The sequence below is a fragment of the Pteropus medius genome, unplaced genomic scaffold (assembly GCF_902729225.1).
Source record: "Pteropus medius unplaced genomic scaffold, Ma_sr-lr_union100, whole genome shotgun sequence".
NCBI classification, from domain to species: domain Eukaryota; kingdom Metazoa; phylum Chordata; class Mammalia; order Chiroptera; family Pteropodidae; genus Pteropus; species Pteropus medius.
The window spans coordinates 2,239,018-2,254,247 of NW_024350325.1; positions in this window are offsets into that span (position 1 = coordinate 2,239,018).

The window sequence follows — 15,230 nt, forward strand, 5'->3', positions numbered from 1 at the left end:
ACTTGTTGCTGGCATCTAGTGGGTAGAGGCCAGGGATGCTGCTAAACATACTACAATGCATGGCCCCTACAACAAAGATTCACATGGCCCAAAATGTCAATAATGCTGACGTTGAGAAACCTAGCTTTAGACATCACTCACTAAACTTTATAGCTAAACTTCTTGCCATTTTCTCTACATTTAATGGTCTCTACCATCTCCCTTCCAATTCACTGCCGAACCCATAAGGATTTGCCATCTGCCTTTACTATACTCACCCTGCTCTTGCAGAGGTCACAGACAATTCTCATACAGAAAAATCCTACAGATACTTTAGTCTCTCCTTTCTTCTTTGCTTTCTTTTTCATCAAAGATAACCTTTCAAAACTGTGTTCTCTGTTAGTTTCCATGACCTCATCACATCACTGGTACTTGCAGAATAAAACCTGATTACCTCTGCCTGACCCCCAACGTCCTTGTCCACATGTCCACTTTTGAATCCCAAAGGTCCTCCACTCACACCTTGCTTTCTAGCCATGGAAACAAACCACTTGCTAATTCTCAAACAGGCCAGGAGCTTTGTAACCTCTTTTTTTCTGCACATGCCATCGACTCTGCCAGGAAGTCCTTTCCAATAACCCACCTAATGAACACTTACCCAACTTTCAAACATCTCCTCCTCTCTGACCACTTCTTGTGTCTCAGACAGAACTCTGTGCTACTCTGGGTGCCTCCCCCTTGCCTGACATATAACTCATAACACTTTTAGTTTATACGAAGTTGTTCATATGTCTCTCGCCTTCCCTCATGTAAATAGGAGACCCTGGTCCTGGGTACTCTGTGTTTTTGTATACCCAGAGCCCAACTCAACACCTGGTAAACAGCTGGTGCTAAACAATGGTTTGTAAAATGAATAAACAAAATAAATCATTTCAAAGCAAACAACATAATTGTCATCTAAACAAATCCTCTAACTTTATCCCATTACCTTTAATTTTTCTCTGTTTTTTCCATTCTTCCCTGTCCCTTGCTTACCCATGATCTATACATTTTCCCATCAAGGCTTAGAGTTTTAATGAGTTAATATAATGTATTGACCCATTTCAGAGATGAAGGAGCTGAGGCAGAAAGAGGCTCAGGAACTTACTCAAGTGGGGGCTATGACCTAAAGTCTGTACTCTTAACTCTACACTAATACTAATCCAGGTGATAGAAGATTCAGGGAAGGGAAGTATTAGACCATGAAGGCAAGTGGGTGGGCAATCTGTAGAAGATGCCAGAAACAGAGCCTAGTGCTCAGGACAGGCACTTATAATATAACTGCAAGATGGTGAGTGGGCAGGTCAGCTCCATTAAAACAGGAATGAAAGAGGCAGAGACAATGTCCCTTTATATTTACCTGTAACTGAAATGTTAGCATATTCTGGGCAGTGATCTGTCAGGTTGGTACAGCAGATGTTACGTATAACTCTAACATACTTTGCTCTCTTTTTGAACTGGGGTTGTTGACTCATAGTCAGGTATTACTGGATATGATGTAGGCTCTGGCCTACCACAGTTACACTATTCAAATGTTCCTTAAATTGCAATGACCAACTGATTAAGCATCCTCACCCAAATATTCCCTACTCCCTGTCTTTTCCTTTGTTTGTTTGTTTTTGTCTGTTTGTTTGTTTTTGCTAACACATTTGCTTCTGACAACTTTCCCAATGAAAGGTCATTTCTGAGCCCTAATTCCCAACTCCGAAGTAAAGAACAGATGAACACTCAACTTGGTCTTAATCAAAATAAAATTCATTCTAAGATGTCTATGTTGGTTTAAAAAACTAAATGTTTTCAACTAACCCAGCTCAGTTGAAAACAAAAGGGAAATTTCTGTTGACATTTGTTTGTCCAAAGGGCTGTATCATTTCTTAAACGTAAATGTTAGTCAAAAGGTAGAGTTTATATAAAATCTCAACAAAACATGGCATTCTGATTGAAAACAGTTCTTGTAAAATAATGTGTATTTACATATAAAATACTATATAATAAAATATGTATCATACTTCATAATATATACTACCTGTATATAAATATTTTATAAGGAGAGTTATATGGATGTCATGTGATTTTGTTATAACTTTGAAAATCACAATATGTTTGAACATTTGTTTTAACTACATATTTAAAATGTTGAATTGAATAGCAATTGGTGCATTAATGTCATTTTTATTTTTCACAAATAAACATTTAACATTCAGTATTTATACATATCTCCAAGTAAATGGACTTTCTCACTTGCTAGCAAAGTTTCTTTAAAAAAATGAACTTGAAAGAAACAACTTCTGTTTAAAGTTGTTTTAAAAACTCCAAACAATTTATATAATGTATAAAAAAGTCTCACAATTTGAAAAGGTGAATTAGTATGTAAATGTTAAATTCTATTTTATTTTAATGACTATTAAAAATGTTAAATCTCTTTTACCATTTTTGTTAAAGAGCAATTAACAAACAATAGTTAATAATGTTGCTCTATCTGGGGTCTACCCAGGGCACTATTTTAATTCTTCTTAACTGAGTTGCATAAGCAAAATAAAAAATTTCTCTGAGAAATAATTAGGTTTTTTAAACTGATATATTATTATAGTAGGTCAGAGAGATACATGGCTAAGTTTATCATGTTCATATGTCTCTCTTCGCTACTAAATTGCTTTGTTATTTGCCCTTTCTTATCCATAAAATAAAATTCAGTGAGCAAATAAATTCCAGTGCAGCTCAACACATAAAAAGTTGTTTTATACAGTGATTCAAAATCAAAGCCATCCTGGTCTCACTAAAAAATGGTTTCATCTGGAGCAGAAAGGAGGTGATGGGTAATCATCAGTCTTCAGAGAAACAAATGCAAGACTGTGAGCTGGAAGATAGCAATCTTCAAAGCCTGATAACTCCAATGTCAGAAGTGCAAGATTAACGGTTTTATAATGTTAAGATAATTAAGATAGTTTACAAAATTTTGCTCAGTGAATTTTAAATCCTGTTGACCCCAATAGTTAATAATAATAATAATAATAAAAGAAATGTAAAGATGACTTTATCTCGGTTGCACTTTCTTTGCTGCACCTAAAATGGCACACTGTGACCCCATATCTCTACTTCTGAACAGAGATGGATGAGACTGTGCACTAGCACCTTGGCTTCCGGGAAAGAAATAAACAGCCTACTATGTGTCTGCCACTGTACTAGATACTTGCATAGACATTTAATCTCACCTAAATCCTTTTTGTTGCAGATGAGAATGTGGAGACCCAGAGAGTCTGAATAAACTTGCCCAAGCCAATAGCAAAGCTAGGAGCTTTACCATCAACTGTTGTTCTAGAAGACTGTTTCTAAAAGATTTCACTAGCACAAGATGCATTTCAAGATATGGACACAGAATCAGCATAGATGAAATCATCAATTATGGTCATGTCCTCCTTTAATTATGTGTTTAAATAAATAATTCAAATGAAAAGGAGAAATATTATATTAATAACTATCACATTACATTAGTTGTCCTGAAAAAAGCTCTCTTTTCCTTATATATGCCTAATGTCATATGGTTTCAGGCACTTATTCAAAATGCACAACCTGCCACTATCAAAAACATGTGATAAAATTATGATAATCCTCTCACATCAATCCTCACCCATATGGACTGGCCCATCCTACAAAATGCATTATCACCAACTATAAATAAAACAATCATTAGAGCTGACAAAAATTTGTAACAGCAAAGTGTCAATCATTCCCTGTTATGATTTGAAATTTTTCAAAGTGACTGAGTATAAGTGCGCAAAGGCATTTCACTGGGTCATATTTTATATTTCAGATTCAGAAGTTTCTTAGGAGAAAACCAAGTTGAATTTAGTTCATAATATAAAGCAACAGATCACATAGTCTTTCTCCCAGAATCAAGTCAGATAGATTTATCTGACAGTGAGGTTGGAGGTTCTGCAAAGAGCTTGTGTGTGCGCGCGCGCGCGTGTGTGTGTGTGTGTGTGTGTGTGTGTGTGTGTGTGTGTTTCTCAAAGAATGAGAGAGAGAGAGAACAATCTGGAGATCAGAAGCAGCTATCACGACACAGTCAGCTCTTCCTAAACCCCAAGTACAACAGTGATTAGAGTTGTGTAGTCCAATAGAGTAGCCATTTACCACTTATAGCTAGTGACCACTTGAAACAGGCTAGTTTGAAGTGAGATGTGCTAGACGAACAAGATACACCCCGGATTTCAAAGACTTAGTATGAAAAAAAAAAGAATGCAAATATCTGTAAATTATTCATTGGTTACATGTGAAACATTAATATTTTGGATATATTATTATAAAATTAATTCTACCTCCTTCTGTTTTGACTTTTTTAATGCAGCTACTAAAAAGTCCTAATTACTCATATATTTAAAAGAACTGAAAGCAGAATCTTGAAGAAATATTTGCACACCATGTTCATAGCAGCACTATTCACAATAGCCAAAAGATGGAAATGACCAAGACGTTCATCAACAGATGAATGGACAAACAAAATATGGCATACCTATAAAATAGAACCTTATTTGGTCATAAAAAAATGAAGTACTGATACATGTTCATAGATGGTTAAACCTGGAGAACATATGCTAAATGAAAGATATCAGTCACAAAAGACCACATAGCATATGATTATATTCATATAAAAGTCCAGAATAGAGCAACTTATAGAGACAGAAAGTAGATTTGTGAATGCTTGGCTCTGGGGTCAAAGAGGTAGAGGAGTAAACGGTGACAGCTATAGGGTGCAAGGTTTCTCCACAAGGTGATTAGAATGTTCCAAAATAAACTATGGTGATGGTTGCATATAGCTGTAAAAATATTTAAAAACTATTGAGCTATATACAACAAATAGATGAATTGTATGATATGTGAATTTTATCTACATAAAGCATTTTTAAAAAAAAAAGAAAGAAGGAAAACACATCAAAAGATGGAAGATAGGTGGAGAGGAGGAAGAGAATGCAAGGCAGAGGTAGTGGCACCTGTAGATAGACAAAGCTGTGGAAGGGCAGGCTTGTTCTCTCCCTTTGATGGACACTCCATATACTTTTGGATCCAACCCAGGGTTTTCAATTCCCCCATGGCACAGAAGCAGAATCCTTCCAAGGTGAAACTCTCAGGTTTGGTATGCCCACAGTACTGCCAAATGAGGCCCTTAATGTGAAGGCATGAAACGCCACTAAAACTTGTACTCGTCCTGTATAAAAATAGTTAAGAAAAAAACTCCACAGCAGGGAGAAAAAGAAATACTGCTCATAGAATGCATTAACCATTAACTTTTCAGCAAAACTATATAATTAACATTATTGCTAAGAACCACAGAAGTTGTTAGACAAAGATAATATAACATCTCAAAGTAACAGAGCAAATAGATGTATTTATAAAAATGGGAATTGTGGAAGAGTTTTTCTAACTAAATTCCATAAAATATGTTGTATTTGAAATAAAGGAGAAAAAAGTGCCGCTTGCTGCCAGCATTAATTTAACATCACACATAGAAACGCTACGTATTCTAGGATTTAACATTTTCAGAAATCAAGAATTATTATATTTTGTAAATGGAAATACCACTACTAAAAACAGAATGCTATAAATAGAATGATGTCATTTGTTTCCAAAAACTATTGATATACTAGAGCAATGCAAAAAGAATAAAAGCGAGATGTTTTGTGCCAAAATTTGGGGGTAAATCTAGGACTGTGATCTGCGAGTTATCTCGGGGTAAACACTGCAGCTGCAAGTGCCTCCAGTGAGTATTCTCAGGACAAATGGGCAATGAGTTAAAAAACTGAGACATTTTGCATTATTGCTTCCCACAGTCCTAAGTCTACATTCTTCAGACAACTGAATAAAAAGAGACTGCTAAACTGCCACAGTTAAATGGAACTTTTGACCTGTGATTTAACTGACAGAATGATGGAAAGGCTGGCCTGCTTAGCCTGCGGGAGAGTGAAGGGAATCCAAGCCCTGCTGTGGGGAGGAAACAGTGTTGTTATATAGCCAGTTCAATCCACGTGCTTGCGACAGAATGAAAACAGCAGAATTCACCCCCAAATTAGGGAACTGCTAAAATGCCATTCTCCCAAACAGAAGCAGAAGGCTACATGGTACAAATGGCATCTGCCACGTGACTCGAAAGCAAAAAGAGAATTCTATGGTATTTTCAGTCTTTTTTTTTTTTTTCATTCAAATATCTGTGGATTCACTACTAAACTTTGTTGGCTAATCCCTCTGGTAGTAAAGAATTCACGAAAAAATGAACTTAATAATACAGCCTTTTCCACATTTTCAAAACGTATCTTATTCTTGGCCAGGAACACTTTAGGTTTCTACATGGTGGTTTATATGATTCCATGAAGGTGGCATAATAAGACTAGCTTGCAATTAGCATAAGTTCAGAACCAGAACTTGGACCCATGGCGTAGTATGTAGGACCCCCACAAGGGAGAACTTACTTCTCTTTCACGTCACTTTTTAGAGGTGGGCAGATGGCTCAGAGTGGGTATGTGGCTCTGCTCCATGAAGTCCTCTGCCTTGTTGCTCTGATGTCCTTCAGGGAATTCTAATCATTCACGCAGTCAAAACTAGATCCCCACAACATTCACATTCCAACCTGTGGAAAGAGGAAACTGGCGAAAGTGGGCACAAAATATCTCCTTTTAAAGGCATTACCTTGCTGGGGGCTTAGATACATAGTGGCACCCTTTTGCAAGGCAGGCTGGGATATGTAGTCTCTAGCTGGACAGCCATAGGCCCAGCCAGGGTGAAGGAGGGTGAAAGTTCTGAATTTAAACAAGACTGGAGATGAGTGCTGGAGGAGTTAGTGCAGCCATACCTCATTTAACCATACCTCATTAGAGTTTTTCTGTGCTTCTCAATGCAGAAGACTATATACTTTCCTATGGTTTAATTTTCAAAACTATTTGACAATTTTTTAAAACTCATTCCCATATTTTTCTGTACATTCTGTAATTTCCCAACCACCCCCATTCTCCCAAACTCTTCTACTGCATCCTTGGAAATGTATCATCCGTATCAGCTCCCAAAATCTTCTTTGCCATTGGTCAAGACTACTTTCCCAGCCTCCCTCTCAATAGGAAACAGGTTTTTTCCTTCTACACATCAAATAATTAATGGCCTACAGGTGGTAGCCACTCTCCTTGCTCCCGCTAATGTAATCAAACTGTTTCTCCTTCTTTCTCCTTCAGAAGCCCCAGCTCCTTTGAAGCATGTGCCATCTGCTATATCACCTGCTATTCCCTGTAATTGTCTTCAGGCCTCCCATATTCTTTTCTTCATTCATCAAGGAATTTAGCACCTTGTTCTGTCTTTCTCTCAACCCTACTCTCATTATTTTCTGTGACTTCAGCCTCCATATGGAAATCCACCCTGCAGTGAATTCTCAAATCCTTAGCCTCTTCACTTGCAACTCTTTCCTCTGCCACATCATAAAGCTCAGTTTCATGATCATGCTTTATTCCTTGTCATATAACAATTAACATACTACCCCCAAGATATTAAGTTTAACATCTCACTGTCCCACTAGTCCGTTTTGTCTTCCCAGAACAGTTACTCTAGGATACCTACTCCAACAACTTTCCAACACTGTAAACCACAAATCCACTGACTTTATGATGTTTTTATTATCCACCAACCCTAGAGTTCAGGGCCATCATCATAATTAAATTATTCAAACACATAAACTATAACTATACTTTTTGTTCCATACAACAGCAAAGCCATATCCCTTGTTACACTCAATTATTCTCTTACTTGGCACCATCACTAAGTCACTGAATAAAACCGCAAAGCTGCAATGACTGTTTACACTTTAGATTTGTGGCTCTGCAAATCTGAAACACGTACTTATCCCTGTTCAGCTATTCTGCCGCATTTCACTTATAAACAATATTCCAACGTCCAAGATATCCAAGTATTTCACACCTTTTATATTCTCATCTTCCTTCTCAATGGTAGAATAGAAGAAGCAAAAGCAGTTCGGCGGCAGCTCCTTTATCCCCCGACTGCCAAATACAATCCACCAGCAGCTTTGCATTCCTCTTTTTCTGACAGTATCAAGGTGTCCCTATTCTTGTCTCAAAGCACCATCTCCATTTGTAGTTTAAACCCCATTATATCTCACGAGCTCAAAGACTTTGCTTTGGCAGTTATCCTCTCTCTCACCAGCATCATCATAATTTCCTCTACACTAAATAAGCTTCATTGACATACAAACCAACTCCAAAATACCCCTCATTTAAAAACCCTCCCTTGGTCCAATGTCTCTGGCTCTTTCCCTCATTTCCACTCCCTCACCGTGCATTCCACTCAAGTGTCTCTTCCATTCCAGTCAAGTGTCCATCTCCATCACATCCACAAAACTCCTTTTATCAACTTCACAATCACCTCCATGCGGCCAAATACAGCGATTCCTTTCCTTCCTACTTCTCACTCTACTTCCCCGCAAGATTTAACAGAGTTGATCATTCTTGCTGAAACATTTCCTTCTATTGACTCCCGTAACATCATACTCTGTTATTTTTCCTGCTCCTCTGGCTACTTTGCAGTCTTCTTGAATGAGCCTCTGCTTCCCTGCCAAACTTCTAAACACAGGTTTTTGCCCTGGGCCTTCTTCTCTTTTCCATCTCTCCTCTCTTCTAGTTAAGCTAATTCAGGCCCATGCTATTAAATACTGTCTCTAAGTCAATGACTCCCAAATTTATATTTTCTAGTTTTGAGATCGACTAGTATGTCTAACTGCCTTCTCAATATCTCTATTTAAATGTCTAATAGGCCACCGAAACAACACATCCAAAACAAGACTCCTGATTTTCAATCCAAGAAAACGGTACTATCTGCCCAGTGTTGCAAGCCAAAAATATAGAAGTTTCATCCTTTTCTCCTCAACCTCTACAATCAGCTCATCAGCTGAACCCACCCTCTTATCTTTAATGCAATTATACCATGCTAGTCCTACTCATTACCTTTTGCCTATACCATTGTAATGGCCTCTTAACTAATTTTCCTGTTTTAATTCTTGCCCTCTAATAATCTCTTATCCACAAAAAGACCACCATCATATTTTTAAGGCATAAATAAAATCATGTCATTTCTTAAGCCCTCCAGTAGTTTGCCTTTCATCTTCGATAAAATTCAAGCTCTTTACTATATACTGTAAGGTTTTATCAGATCTGGTTCCTGTTCATCTTTCCACTTTGGCCTTCTCTGAGTATTTCACACATACTCCATTCCTTATCACTCTCAAAACTAATATTCTTGCCTTTTCCACTATCTGGAATGCTCTTCCTCTGGTTATTTATATTTGTTTTCTCTATTCCTAAAAATTTTGTTTATTTTTATTTGTGGCAAACATTCATATCAATGTGTTTAAAGTACATATATATTTTCCTCTATATTGTATTTAGATTCACTATGGGTTTAAAAATGTTAAATTAAGTTCCAAATATTTAAATCATCCTCGAATAAAGTATGTTTTTTTTAAGACGAAACATAGTTTAAATATAGAAAAGGAAATCTAATGATTTTTAAAGTCATATTGGTTGAAAAATATTTTTAAATTTTGTTGGTGGTCATGGACTCTCCTTTCACTTAAGTGTTATACTGTGTGAATCAAGCGCTTTCTCAAAACAAAGCACTTCCTTATTAAAAATTAAAAACTGAAGTGATAGGGGCAAGTTCAGAATTGAGAAAATACTTTGACTCAAACAAGAGCAATGTGATGTACTCTAAATTATTATGGTTTATATAGTTCAGAATTCAAATATTTGACAAATTCTAACAGTATAATCATTTTTTTCTAATTTATATAAGTAATGATAATTGTCTATCATTAACAGAGTTTCTCATGGAACAAAATTGAAGTGGTGGGAGACAGACAACAAACAAACGGATATATAGATAATAATATGTAATAGTAATAAAGCTGTGTAAAATTTTAACAGTGTAAATAATGTAAAGTGATTGGGGAAGGGACCTAATTTAGATAGCAGAGTCAAGGAAGATCTCTAAAGAAATCTCACTTGAGTTTTTAAGAAAACGTAATTGTCTTGTGAAATGATATATTTAGATCTTCAAGTGATTTGAATACTGTATGATGATAACATATCTAGTAGTGAGTTTTGGAGGAAAACAAGAATTTGAATGAGAATATGTCAGAAAAAAATAATAAGGCTACCTCAAACCATTCTTGAAATATGATTATGTAGACTCTCCAATTCAAAGTACAAAGTACTTTAATAAATTTTTTAAATGCTTGAATGAAACAGGGCAGCCATTTCATATAGAAGCTTTCCCATTTAGGTTTCTGATGCTTCTTATCTTACAATATTCAAATCCTCTGTCTAGGACCTCCAAGGAGCAGTGTCACTCCTCAAGCAGAAGGACCATTCATTCATTTTTGTCTTCCTATAGCCCTGCATGCCTTCAAGCTTATGTCATAGGCATTCAGTAGTCATTTAATCAAATAAATCACACTTTTTATTCTCCAATATCAAGCTAACTTACTTCCTAACATACAGGAGGCACTAAATTAATATGTTTGTTAAATTAACATGTTACAAATAAATCAGTCATCTAAACCCCTGAGGTTGGTGGCAGCAAAATCAAAAAGAACATTGGCTTTGAAGACAGACAGTTCTGAGTCAAGGGACCCCATCCCCACTCCTCAGTAGCTATTTGAACTTAGACAAGTTGATAACATTTCTGGACTTCAGGTCCTTCAACTGTTAGAAAAAGATACTAGATTTCAAGATGCTGTGAAGATTTTAAAAATAATCTGTGGAGCTCCTGCTGGAGTTTGACTCAGGGTAAGCTCTGGAATAGAAAGAATATTACAGTGACATTATGATTAAGTATCTTATACCTATTCATGTCTCGGGTGCCCACAGATATAATTAGTACTGATTATTTTCATCATTGTGGGCACCAGGAGTATTTCTGAGGTTTTCCCCAAGCAGAGCAGAAACAAGAACAACTCTTAATACTCCAAGCACTTACTCTCAGTCTCAAGACTAAGCAGAATAAGACATGTAAGTCAGAGCCATCTCTCTGACTATGTGCCTCTGCTAGAAGCAAGTTGATGGGATATGTGAAGCCTAAAAGTGAGGCCTTCTACCAGAGAACCATAAGTTATAAATAGGTTTATATAAAGCTTTTTTCTCAGATTAACAGAAGAGTTATTCTGTTGGCATTTTCAAATGACTGTATGATACTACAATACAAAAACAGGGATTGTTATTTGAGATAACATCTTTTACATTTTCTTTTTTTTTATTTCTGTATAAAAATGATTTATATTAATAGATGATAGAGACAAAATCCTTGCATCATCCTTGACTCTTTTCTTTCCCTCACATGCTACATCCAATTCCTCGGGAAATTCTTGTTGACCTTACTTTCAAAATGTAACCAGAATTTGAGTTTCCTCACCACTCCAGAGCTACAGCTTAGTTCAAGTAGCCATTATTTTCCACCTGGGCATTGCACTGGCCTCCAACAGGCCTCATCATTTCTTCTATTGACCTTTACGGTTTATTCTGGGCACCACAGTCAGAAGTATATTTTCAGAACTTAAGTCTTATCATGATACTCCTCTGCTTAACACCCTAATGGCTTCACTTTACTCAGCATAAAAGCCAACATCCTCAGGATGGTCAGTGAGATTCTTCACGGTCTGGCCCCCATACCTGTCCAACCTCCCCTCCTGCAACTCCACCCTTACTGCTGAAGCCACACTGGCCTCTGCTTGCCCACAAATGCAAAAGACAAGTGTCTCCGTTGTGCTCTTTGCTCCATCTGCTCCCTCTATCCAGAATGCTCTTTTCCCAGATACCCCTTGTCTATTCCCTTATCTCCTTCAAGTCTTTGCTCATCTCATCTCTATGAGGCCTACCCTGACCGCCTGACTTAATACTAAAACCTCCCCCACCACACACATGTACACAGAACACAGCACTCTCCAGTCACCATTACTCTGCTATGTTTCTTTCCTCCATAATTCTTATCATCTTCTAACATTCCATACAACCTACTTTATTATATTTATTGTTTAGTACCTGTCTCTCTCTGTTATAAGTAAGTGCTTTAAAGACAGAGATCTTTTCTCTTTTTCCCATTGACCTATCTCAAGCACCTGAAATTATTCATGAGCAGTGCTTGCCTCATAGCAAGGGCTCAGTAAATATTGAATCGATGGAGATAAACTAAGAAGATAAAAATGCCTATTAATAGAAATATGCCTGTCACGTGGGAAACAAGCAAATCTTTGCATGTGCAAAACTCATGGTTCTTCCACCTGGTGTAGAGCCACCACTTATGCCCCTGCTTAGAGGCATCAACAGGACATGGACTGATATTCTATAGAGAATATAATCAGTTTAGTTCTCAGGGCAGATAATATACAAAGATTCTACCCACGTGGGTTATGAGATATTAAGCTTAAGACATTTGGAATTTAGACAAAATCAACATAAGAGATAGAAAAATTTTTAAATTAATACCTACAAATATAATTTTTTCATCTGTAAAACAAACATGATGAAGAATTTTTCATGTTAAAGCTGTGAAAGTTATTGTTACTGCTATTTGTCTCTAATTTTTATACACTCCTATGTGTCTTTCACTTGTCCTACTTATATATTTTGGGAATAAAATGGATAACATATTTTTCTTTCATCCCTGGTCTCAAAGCCTTTCTCTAAATAGTTGTGAACTCTAAGATTAAACAATAGAGAATAACTAAAGAAAAGGTTATTTTAGGCTTGAAAACTGTATAAAGGCATTTATTGAGCACCAACTAACTGTGTGTCATGACTACATTAGTATATGAAGGTGATATTTGCAAACATTAATGATAGTTGCCAAAGGGAGCCATGGAAAATATCACTTCCTCTCCATTTTTAAGAGAAGATAGAAATGAGAGAATAAAGTGAAATTGTTCATACCCAAAGAGTAAATGCCCTTCACTGTAGGGCATTGCTTATCCCTCAACTGTCAAGAAAATAAACACAGAGAAAGGTTAAGAACACAGGAAACAGGATTGAAAAAAATGGCAGAGATGATAGAAGCTCTGTTCATCCCTCTTGCAACCAAATCAAAGTTGTGACAGAAACAAGAAGCAAACAGCAAGGAAAATCACCTGGGATCTAGATAAACAAGCCCTACAACTAGGAAGAGAAATAAGAAATCACCCTGCAACAGGAAGAGGTAGGACGGGGCAAGGATGCTAGGCTGCCCAGTCCCGAGCTGCTGAGTGGGACAGAGGCCATGGCAGCGGCAACGGCAGTGGCAGAAGCCTCTTAAAGGGGCCATGTCTGTGAGTGGACTTTCACGGTAATGGACCCGCTCGCTCTGAAAACCAGCGCAGGGTCAGCTGCGTGGGGGACACCAGGGACTTACGGGGGGACACTGAGTTGTCGGACTGAGGGCCAGAGGTGAGGCTTGCTTTGTACAGAAGTGCCAGCAGTATCCATTGTTCCTCTGTTGAGCCCTCCCCATCTCAGTGTGCTGACACAGCACCGCCGTAGCTGAGACGTCATCAAACTGGATAACAGAGGTTGCTCCGCCCAGAGGATCCCCTGAAACCTCCCCTGCCTCAACTCAGAGCTCCACCCAAGCCACATCGAGGTATATATATTCTCAGTGAGTCAGGTGCTCCTTGCTGAGCAGCACTTAGACTCACACTGGAGGCAGCTGACCTCGGTTTCTGGTGTGGCCTTTTGAGGCAACTATAAGCACAGCATCTGTAGATTGCTTGCTGAATCTTAACAGGTGGCCCCAGAGGGGTAGAGGCTTGGGCTTAATTTGGCCTTCGGCTGAACCCCTCTCAGGACTAGGCCACTGGACACCTACTTCACAAATCCACACTAATAAGACCGGGAGACTGAGGAGCTTTGCTTAGTACGTAGAAACAGACACAGAAAGGCAGCCAGAATGGGAAGACAAAGAAGCAGAAACCATATGAGAGAACAGAACAGAGATCCAGATATAATGGAGTTAAGTAATCTAGCAAATGTAGAGTTCAAAACACTGGTTATAAAGATGCCCAATGAACTTTTGGGAAATGTAGAAAAATTCAGTGAGAACTTGAACAAAGAGATAAAAAAACATAAAAATGGAAATGGAAATTATAAAAGAGAACCAGTCAATAGTGAAGAACACATTATCTGAGATGAAAAGTATATTAAATGGAATATACAGGGTGAATAAAGAAGAGAATCAAATGACCTATCTAGAGGATGAGACAGCCAAGGGCACTCAATCAGAAGAGCAAGAAAAAAGAAGCCAAGACTATAATAATAATTTAAAGAGCCTATGGGACACTATTAAATGTAAAAATATCCATGTCATAAGGATATCAGAAGGAAAACAAGTGTTGAAGAGCTATTTGAAGAAAGAATGATGTAAAACTTCCCTAACCTGGTGAAGGAAGTAGACATACAACCCCAGGAAGCTAAGAGAGACCCAAAAAACAGAAACCCAAAGAGGCCCATGTTGCGACACATCATAATTAAAATGTCAAAGGTTAAATACAAATAAAGAATATTAAAAGCATCAAGAGAAAAGCACCCATAAAACTGGCAGCTGATTTCTCAAAAGAAATTATGCAGGACAGAGGGCTTGGCACAGAGTATTTGATGTGATGGAAACCCAGGATCTACAACCAAGAATACTTTATCCAGCAAAGCTATCATTTAGAGTCAAAGGACAGATGAAGAGCTTCTCAGACAAAAATAAGTGAATTTATCAAGCCTGTATTATAGAAAATGTTTGGAAGGACTTCTTTAAGAAGAAAAAACATGTGTCAAAAACAGGAATAAAGAATGATAATAACTACATTCCTATCAGCAAGTACCTCAAATGGAAAAGAATTAAGTCCTTCAATCAAAAGACGAGTGGCTGAATGGATAAGAAAACAAGACCTCTACATATGCTGCCTACAGGAGACTCACTTCAGATTAAAAGGTACACACAGACTAAAATGAAGGGGATGAAAAGATATTGCCTTAATGGACCTAGAGGGTGTTGCACTGAATGAAATAGGTCAGATAAAGACAAATATCTTATGATTTCACGTACATGTAGAATCTAAAGAACAAAATAAACAAACAACAAAAGCAGAAATAAACTCATAGATACAGAGAATATTTTGAGGGCTACTAGATGGGAGGGAAGTTAGGGGGGAT